Below are 9,694 nucleotides of genomic sequence, written 5' to 3' on the forward strand. Positions count from 1 at the left end.
CTCCAGTTTTGGCCATTGATAGCTCTTTCACTTGGCTCCTGTGTTCTCTTGACATGACTCCATCATCCACATTATTGTGAATTTCTTTCTTTCAAGTTAGTTACTCTAGGTTCATCTTGTCTACTTTCTGCCCCAGTCCTAGAATCATGCATTTCTCCATGGAGCCTTGGTTCCTTTTATTGGAGAATCATATTAGAAAGTAAAATTGGGAACTAGGTGTGTTTGTTGCTCCTAGAATGTCTTTTTGGTGTTCTCATTTGTCATAACAAAGAAATAGAAATATGTATAAATATATTATATATGTATACATATAATGTAGCTCTCTGTATCTTTATTAAGCATGAGTTCTTAGAGTCATTTTAATTTTAAACTCCCGAATATTAACTATTTTGTGATGAGAAATGGGCTTCCTAGAGTAAGTCATCTATGTAACAATGGTACTGAATTACCAGTTATGAAAAACTTATATTCTATAAGTGGAAAAAGTGAAATCAAATGTGAATGCAAGTCAATGGGAGCATCGAATTTTAGAGAGGCAATATGAAGAGGATGATAAACCAATGTAATCCATTAGGAGAAACAATCAACAGCTGGGCATGGCATGTGGTACACATCACTAGTCCTGCCCAATACCCCATTCTGCTCTCTTTTGGTCACACTGCATTTACTGGTCCCCTTCTTGCAAGCAGAGTCATATGTCCACTGGATTAGGAGAAGAAGCTCTGTGTATCACAGCTAGCTTGATACACAGCACTGATGGTTGAGAACCTGGTGTTATTAGTTTGCTAGGCTGCTCTAAAAGAATATTACAGACCATGTGGCTTAATAAACAGAAATTTGTTTTCTCACAGTATTGGAGGCTGGGTCCAAGATAAAGGTGTTGGCAGGTTTGGTTTCTCCTAAGGCCACTCTCCTTGGTTTGCCGATGGCCACCCTCTCCTTTTCCCCCATGTGGCCTCTACCATGCACATGTATATCCCTGGTATCTCTTTCTCTTCTTATAAAGACATCATTCATGTTAGATTAAGCCTTACCCTTATGACCTCATTTAACCTTAATTACCTCCTTAAAGGCCCTATCTCCAAATCACATTGGAGATTAAGTTTTCAACATACATACCAATTTGGGGGAGGGGGACACAATTCAGACCATAATGCCCAGTATTATGCCCAGAACGGAAAATATGAGATATAAAAAAGACAGCACTGTTATGATAATGTATACTTACTTTTACCAGTACTAGAATTAGAGGCTAGGAGAGCTATGTAAAAGCAACTAACTGATAGTAGTAAGGATAAGTTACTCCAAATATCAAGCCAAGTTGTTTGGGCATGGTAATCCCTAAAGTATTCCTCTCAAATGCCGGTCATACACCTACCTACATGATATGTTTGCTTTTTCCAGAACAACAGCAATAAAAGATAAAATACAACTTTTAAGCAAAATTAGAAAGTTAGTTCAAAGAACATGTTAAAAATTAATTTAAATATACATGATTAACTAAAATAAATACAAAAATATATAAGGTTTTAAATAAAATTATGACAGTAAATCATCATTATAATGAAGAAAATCAGCTTAAGGAGATACTGAAAACAGATAATATAGATTAAAATGAAGACCTGAAGAAGTGCCAAGGCCAATAAAGGGATGAAAGAAATATCTTGTGAGTAGATGCAACCTTTGTGACTTCTTTGGCAGAACACATATTAAATCACATGGAACTGGTGTTCTGCGAGAATAAAATTCACTAGAGGAGTCTATCCTCTCCAGATTACTGCAGAACATTTCCCTCTTGAATATTATCACCATTATCCTAATCTTAATATAGTTCGAGCTAAACTCATTTTGTATTTCTTTCCCAACTGAATTTATCTTTCTGACTTCATTATTTTTTCAGCTGTCATATTTTATGCCTTTTTAAATTCATTTTGTCAAAAGAAGAAAAAATATCTCTTACCTTGGCCTCTTCCTTTTGTACTTTCTCCTCAAGCTCATCAACCAAAAAGTCTTATCTACAAAATTACTAAGAAACTATTAGAGGTCGAGCAATGTTCTGGGCTGGGGATACAATGATGAGAAATATGAAAATTTAAGAACCTTACATTCCCTATTGGAAGATAGGCCATGAAATAAATAAATAGGAAATAGAGTAATAGCTGCCCTAATGGGGAACATGAAGAGGAGAAGTCAAATAACAAGAGGCTAGTATATTTATAGTAATTAATCTGTTCCTTTCACCTCTGTTACTGTTCTAGTATATTCCTATCACATTTAGAATAAAATCCAAACTTCTTAACTTCATAGCCCACAAAGCACAACATCATCTGGCCTCTACAAACTATTCAAGGTCATTTCCTTCATTCTCTTATTCACTCACTTCACACAAGCCACACTGACTTTGTCATTCCTCAAGTAAGCCTAGCTGTTCTCTTGATCGAGGTCTTTATATCTACTATTCCTTTTAGCCTAGATTTTTTTTTTTTTACTCTGGACTTTTGTCTGACTTCATCCATCCTTCCCTGCCCAACACAATTCTCTCACTCCTTATTCATTTCCCTGTATCCTTTTAACTACCTAATATTGTATTATTTATTTACTTGTTTGATGGTTTATTATCTAATTATTTTCAAGTAAGAGAAACAAATATGAAGTTTAAATATAAAGTTTTGTAATAACTAACTTACAAAATTAAGAATAAAATTGTTAAGGGTTAAGGTTCACCTAGTTTTTCCCAACTTGGGCACTAAAACTTGACTAGAAATAGAACCAACCAGTTGTATCAACTATATATACAACAATAATTTAAAGTATTCTTTACACAAATAAAAAAAAGATATATTGAGAATAAGTAAATTTATGCATTATATGAACTTTTTTTTACCATGTGTTCCTATTCATAACTGACTAGAAAGTGTATATAGAGGATACTAATTAAAATATAGTTCCACTTCTTCCTATGTCCATATGTCCTTCCCCTTTTTTATTGAGGTGCCATTTCTTGTTTTTCCTAGTACTCACAACAAAATTTTTGGCATTAAGTGCTTATAAGAACCATGTTTCTATAAGGTGATTTCTATAGTAGACTTTGTTCCATTTCAGAATGTTCTACAACCCTCCATGCAAAGTGTAGTTCAGAAACCAATAGCATCAGTATCACCTGAAATCTCATAAGAAACAGAATCATAGGACTCCAAAGATTTAAGTTAGAATCTGCAATTTCATAAGATTTCCCAGGTAATAGTTATCCATATTAAAGTTTGAGAACCTCTCTTCTAAAAAATGCTGGCTGCCAGCTTTTCTTGTGCAAGTAAAGATCCGTATGACATTACAGCTGTTTCTCTTCAGTGATACTATGTCCTTGGCAACTGAAATCTCTGTGTGAAACCAACAAACTCTGTGTGCTATGCCAATAGATGGGGTACTTTAAGCCCTGTTTGAAGAAAAGAACTTTCTTGCTGGAGCATAAACTGAAGATGAGCTCCATCTTCCTAAAAAAAAAAAAAAAAAAAAAAATTGCTTCTAATCAGGGCCATTTATTCATCTTGCTCATTTACTAAAAAACATTGTTAAACATTCTTTAGGTTTATTTTGAATAAACAGAAACCTAAAATAAATTTTAGATTTAAAAAATATTTCCGAATTGTAGAAAATCTTTTATACTACAGGTCTCATCATTTCACTTTCTTGCTTTAATTTCCAACTGCACTTAAAGAAATATGTGGTAATATCTGATTAGTGTATGAGCTCTCATTATTCTGCTAAATGTAAGGCTGAACTCTATGTGTTAAATAAAAGAAGCTAATCTAGTAAATTTAGGGTCTTCTCTAAAACAAGATATACCTTAATATGATATGCAGAATAATACCACCACCCACAAGATGTTATCTTACATGGAAAAAGCCACTGTGCAGATCCAGGTGGGATGAGGTGATCGTGAGAGTACTTATAAGGGAAAGAAAGAGGCAGAAGCATCAAAGAAGATGTGATTACGGAAGCAGAGGTCAGTGTGAGGCAATTATTGACTTTTAAGATGGAAGAGGGCCACAGATAATAAATGAGAACAGCCTCTGAAAGCTAGAAAACACAAGGAAATGGATTCTGCCCTAGAGCCTCAGAAGGAACATAGTTCTGCTGACACCTTGATTTTTGTCCACTGAGAATTCTGACCTCCTTAACTGTAAGATAATAAACTTATATTGTTTAAGCCATTAAGTTTGTAGTAATTTATTACAGCAGCAATAAGAAACTAATACACTTAATTAAATCAATTCATAGCAAATAGTATGTAAAACAAATGTACACAAACGCCTGAACAGACCGCTAAAAAAAAAAAAAAAATGGACGGAACTGTGATAGCAAGTTCAGTTCACCTGTTAAAAAAGATAACAATCCCTGATTTGTCTCCAAAATAGCTACCCTCATCTGTCATCCAACCAAGGCCCTATAATGTATCTAAACTTTGTTTGGAAACAGATGATCTGTAAGGTTTTATATACTTAGGAATCTTCATTTTTTATCTTAAAGCATCAAGTGTTTTCTTCTCTACTTAGAGGAAATCTTTTTTAAACCACTTTACTGAGGTATGATTGACATACAAAAAGCTGTATATATTTAAGATATTAAACTTAATGAACTTAGACATAAGTATACAACTATGAAACTATCACCATAATCTATGCCATAAACATAGCCATCACTTCAAAAGTTTCCTCCTGCCCTCTTTATTACTTATTTTGTGATAAGAACATTTAACATAAGGTCTATTCTCTTAACAAATGTTTAAGTATACAATACGATATTGTTAACCACAGTCACTGTGCTCTAAGGTTGATCTCTAGGACTTGTATAACTGAAACTTCATACCCTTTGACTAATATCTCCCCTTTCCCCCTAGCCCATGGCAACCACCATTCTACCCTCTGCTTCATGAGTTTGACTATTTTATATTCCTCACATAAGCAGCACTATATAGTATTTGTCCTTCTATATCTGCCTTATTTCACTTAGCATAATGTCCTCCAGGTTCAACCATGTCACAAACGACAGGATTTATTTCCTTCTTGATGATAAATAATATTCTATTGTGTATATATATCACATTTTCTATATCCATTCATTGAGTAAATCTTTATTGCTATTTAAAAAGGAAATAATTTAAACTTTGATATATTTGTTGAAATATTCCACAACTTTTATTCCACAACTTTTATTCAGATGTGAACTATCTCTATGGCCATAAGACCAACAACAGATTTGAATTACCTATTTCCATATATGCATTTTACTACAGGATTAAATCAATGGGTGGTAATTTGGGTTTGGGGGTGGGGGTTTGGTAGTTTTAATTCAACAAACACCCACTAAACATATATTATGTAAGAGTTCACACTCCATTCACAGAACCATTCTGCCACCAAGCAGTTTTCAAAATAAAAGATTTCTTTCTGTAGTTCTGCTTTCACTGATTCGAGGATATGAATATCTCACAAATATTTTGCAATTTTCTTTCTTTTAGGCATTGCCAATCCAGATGTGTTAATCATCTGGATTCAATCACCTATTTTTGAATCTTATTTTTAGCCTAAAACACCCCAAAACATTACAAATCAAGTAAATACAAACCTATTGTACTTCAAATAAAGAAGCAATTATTTGATAGATGTCTAATAAGAATCTAATATGGTTCCATGTAACAAGTATTATTTTTTATAAACACATATTCAAAGATTTTCTAAATGGGCAATTCCTTGTGTAAGTTGGCAATATAAAAGAATGTAATTATGATGTGGTTATTAGCCAGAGTTTTCATTAAAAACAGTGGGCTACTTGTTTTTGATTTGAAATTTTCATGTGACAATATTTTCTTAGTAGTTCAGACACTCTAGATTTTCCAATATTTATAAAGTACAGATATCCTTACTCGGGGAATTTTCTAATTCAATGTCTTAACGAGTAAAGAAAATACCTGATGCCTCTCCCCCAAAAAGCCATGAGCTATATAGGTTAAAGAGATAGGTGAGATATATTTGTAAAATGACTAATTCATTTAGATCCAACGATTAATTTGCTTTAAAGGAGTTGGTTGAATACATTAGAAATACATTAGAAAATCATTAAATGAGATAGCTACATTCTGTGTTTTTTTTCCAATTTAAGATAATGTTTACGTATTATAGGTGAATGGGATATGGAATTGTCAAAGTCACCAAAATTACCTTCTGCCTTGTCATAGAATCATTTCCTGTTAGAATTAGAGTAGCATTTGAGACTATCTTCTGAGGCCCATTCATTTCTCAGATAAGAAAACTGAAGCTAAGAAAAAAATACTTCAATACACCAAAAAGCAAACTTCTACTCCAGAGTTTCCTAAATTTTCTCAGTTCACAGAGCCCTTAGGTTCTCAGTAAGTTTTACATGATGCTCCTAATACAAAATAAATACCAAATAGTTCTGTTTACTAAGTACTTATATCTAAACAACTTCAATTATTTATGCTTTAACAACTCAGTAGCCATCTAAACAAAATTTTACCTGTTAATCAGAAGAAAAAAAAATCATTGCTTCGTTCATAACCATAATTATTTATTAATGGAATACATACTTCTGCTAGGCACTGCATGATCTCAAACCTTGGAATCAGGTTGTATACCATCATCCTCATTTTCTGTTCCATGATGATTTTCATGTGCTACTTGCTTTTTATCACAGTGACTGTTGAAACAGCGGCTTCACAAAAAAATATGACATAATTGAAGGAAATGTTGTATGCCATAATGTCAAAACTGAGAACTACCTTGAATTGGTACTTTGAGCAGTGACCAACATATGACAGATCTCACTGTGTTTCCCTCAAAACAATGTTAAAATATCTCATGGTACTCCTGTGTACCTGCCCATGTACCAGGGGGCTTTAGTGGACAGTTAGGGAACCACGGGTTTAGAGAAACAGAGAATCACAATTCCTGATTCTAAGTTCAATATTCTTTCCACTATATTAAAAATTCATGGGAAATATATTTTCTTTTTAATTTAAATATTTTTTCTACTTTAGCAAATGAGTTGTTTTATGTAGCAGGCCAAGAATTTGAATAATTTGTTCAACATTACATGGCTGCAGAATTTACCCCTTCATATTATAAGGAGCTCTCTTATTCCCAGTCTGAATTGTAATATTAGGAGTTATACACTCAAATTCTTCTCTCAGTATAGTGTGGTGATTCAGGTTGGAAATTCTGGAGTCTATTATCTTGATTCAAATGCCAGTTCTGCCACTTACTCAACTATGAGTTAGATTACTTAAACTTTCTACTTCAAATTCTTAATTTGTAAGGTAGAGATAATAATAACTACTTTAGAGTAGTGGCAAGTATCAAATTATCTGTTTCTAATAAATTACCTGAGTTGGTCAAAATAGAATGTTTCCATTATTTTTCAACCCTCATCACCACACACATAGTATTTCAGGTTTACACAAAACAATATTGCCTATTATTGTCACTTTATAAAGTATCTTAGGCTCTATTAATTTCTACTACGTTGATTTGCCGTACTAAATCTCATTTTTAAAAACATGATATTGAAATACGATACCTGATATATATAAATTTTTTACATAAGATGAAAAGTTACATACTATGAACAGAGGGGAAATGATTCACACACATGATACAGTTTATAAACACTATACTTTGGAATAGCATTTTATAATCTACCGTTTTTACATAAATTCCATAATATTAGTCCTTGTGTATCATGTACGCTTAAATGTCTTGTCATTGAAGGACTAAAGGGCTAAGGAGTAGTGTATCTGTAGTATTCAGAAAATTATAATTATAAAATATTTTAAAATTTCATTATATTGTGAATATATTTCACTTTGCTCTCCAAGTCTCATCTTTTGTCCATGAGAAAATATAATTTTCTTAGTCATATCTACATTGACCTTGAGTACTGTGCTAGGGAATGCCTAATAATAAAATCACAATCCAGCAAGATCTAATTAAATAGACAGCTATGGGATGTGGCTCTTTAGAACATCATGTGTCAGAAATAAATATAGTTTATGTATATTTTGAAATGATGCATTCATTATGGCCTGTGAGGGCATACAAATAATTCGAACCTTATTCATTAAAAATGCTTATTGAATGGTCAAAGCAAAACAAGTTATCAACAACTGCTGTAACCACATTATCCACCCAGAAAAAAGCTCTATGACTAACATTAGTGAGTGTCAAAGGCATAGAATTTAGAAACCTAGCAATTCTCGTAATGACTAATTCTTCAATATCCAATAAGGATCAATTGGACATTTTTATTTCCTGAGGCATTTTTTTGTAACATATATTCAATTCGAACAATTTGATTCAATTTGGTTGGTGGTTAAAATTAATTTTAGAAGCTATATATGAATAATATTGACTTAAAAAAACATGTACATTTAGTCCAGACAAGACAGTGGGATGGCATTTCTTGACCGAAGCATGTGCATGGACTTGAGAGAATAAATAGACAGTGAGTTTCCTTGTCTCTAAAATTTATATAGGGAAGCTTTTCCTGATTTGACCTATTAGGATCTCAGAGTAAATATGTACATTAAAACAACTTCCTGAAATAAAGAAAACAAAATTGTAAAGGCTGTGCTTAAGCATTTAAATTGCAGCAATTATGTATTTAACTCATCCTAGGTTTTAGCATTTGGTTGGACAGTGGTTCAGATCAGAATGAGCTATGACAAACTACCAATCCGCAGTCCTAGGATTCTACCACCAGACATCTTGAATAGAAATCTCCAGTATCAAAACCTCTCAAGTGGGACCAGGGCTTCTGTACATTTTTTTAAGCACCAGAAGTAACTATGATGCTCAGACAGTGCTAACATAAATATAGGAATTTTTAAGGGCCTTGATTTGAAGCTGGGGAATGAGTAAAATGTTCTGTAGTTTGGAAAGAAAGAGTGAAGAATTGTTTAAAAAATGGAGTAATAATAATGTGTGCAAAAGTTAGTATTATTTACCAAATTCTATGCATTCTTCAAAGCCCAGCTCAAATTAACCTTCACGAATACCATTCTGATCCCACACGCTTTGTGTTCTAGCCCTGTCAGTCTCATTTCTGAAAATGTCCATCTCACAGGTTCACCTTTGTGCTTTTGCTCTGCCCGCTACTTCATCTGGCAAAGTAAAGACTAATCAAAAGGTGAGACCAAAGGAAAAGTATCCAAATCTAAACAAACCATATATACACATGTAAGTGCCTTTTCTAGCACCCTTTCTGTAAACATTTCCACATAAATGTTCCACATATTACAGCTGAATTAATCACTCCCATTTCTATATTCTTTTTTTTTTTTAATTCCTACAGCACCCAGTCTTCCTAGGTGGTCTCCCCTCCAAATAATAACCAGGCCCGACCCTGCTTAGCTTCCAAGATCAGATGGGATCAGGTTTATTCAGGGTGGCATGGCCATAGACCCCATTTCTCTATTCTGACAGCATTTATTTCAAGTCACTTTTATAGATTATTTATTGTACAGTATAGAGTTAGTTGTTTTTGCTTAGTTGTATTATGATTTCCTTAAATAAAAACCTACATCTTAATACTTTTTGCATCTCTAAAGAACTAGCACAGTGTCTGGCAAATAAACCTGTACGAATATCTGTTTCATTATGCTGAAACTCATCTGATATTT

At 33.1% G+C, this 9,694-nt stretch overlaps 1 pseudogene; it reads right to left on the minus strand.

Annotated features, from left to right (window-relative positions):
- Positions 1–9,357: 9,357 nt before the first annotated feature.
- LOC112474859 lies at positions 9,358–9,476 on the minus strand (annotated as a pseudogene).
- Positions 9,477–9,694: the final 218 nt, after the last annotated feature.

This window comes from Pteropus alecto, unplaced genomic scaffold, assembly GCF_000325575.1.
Source record: "Pteropus alecto unplaced genomic scaffold, ASM32557v1 scaffold7, whole genome shotgun sequence".
Lineage (NCBI taxonomy): Eukaryota > Metazoa > Chordata > Mammalia > Chiroptera > Pteropodidae > Pteropus > Pteropus alecto.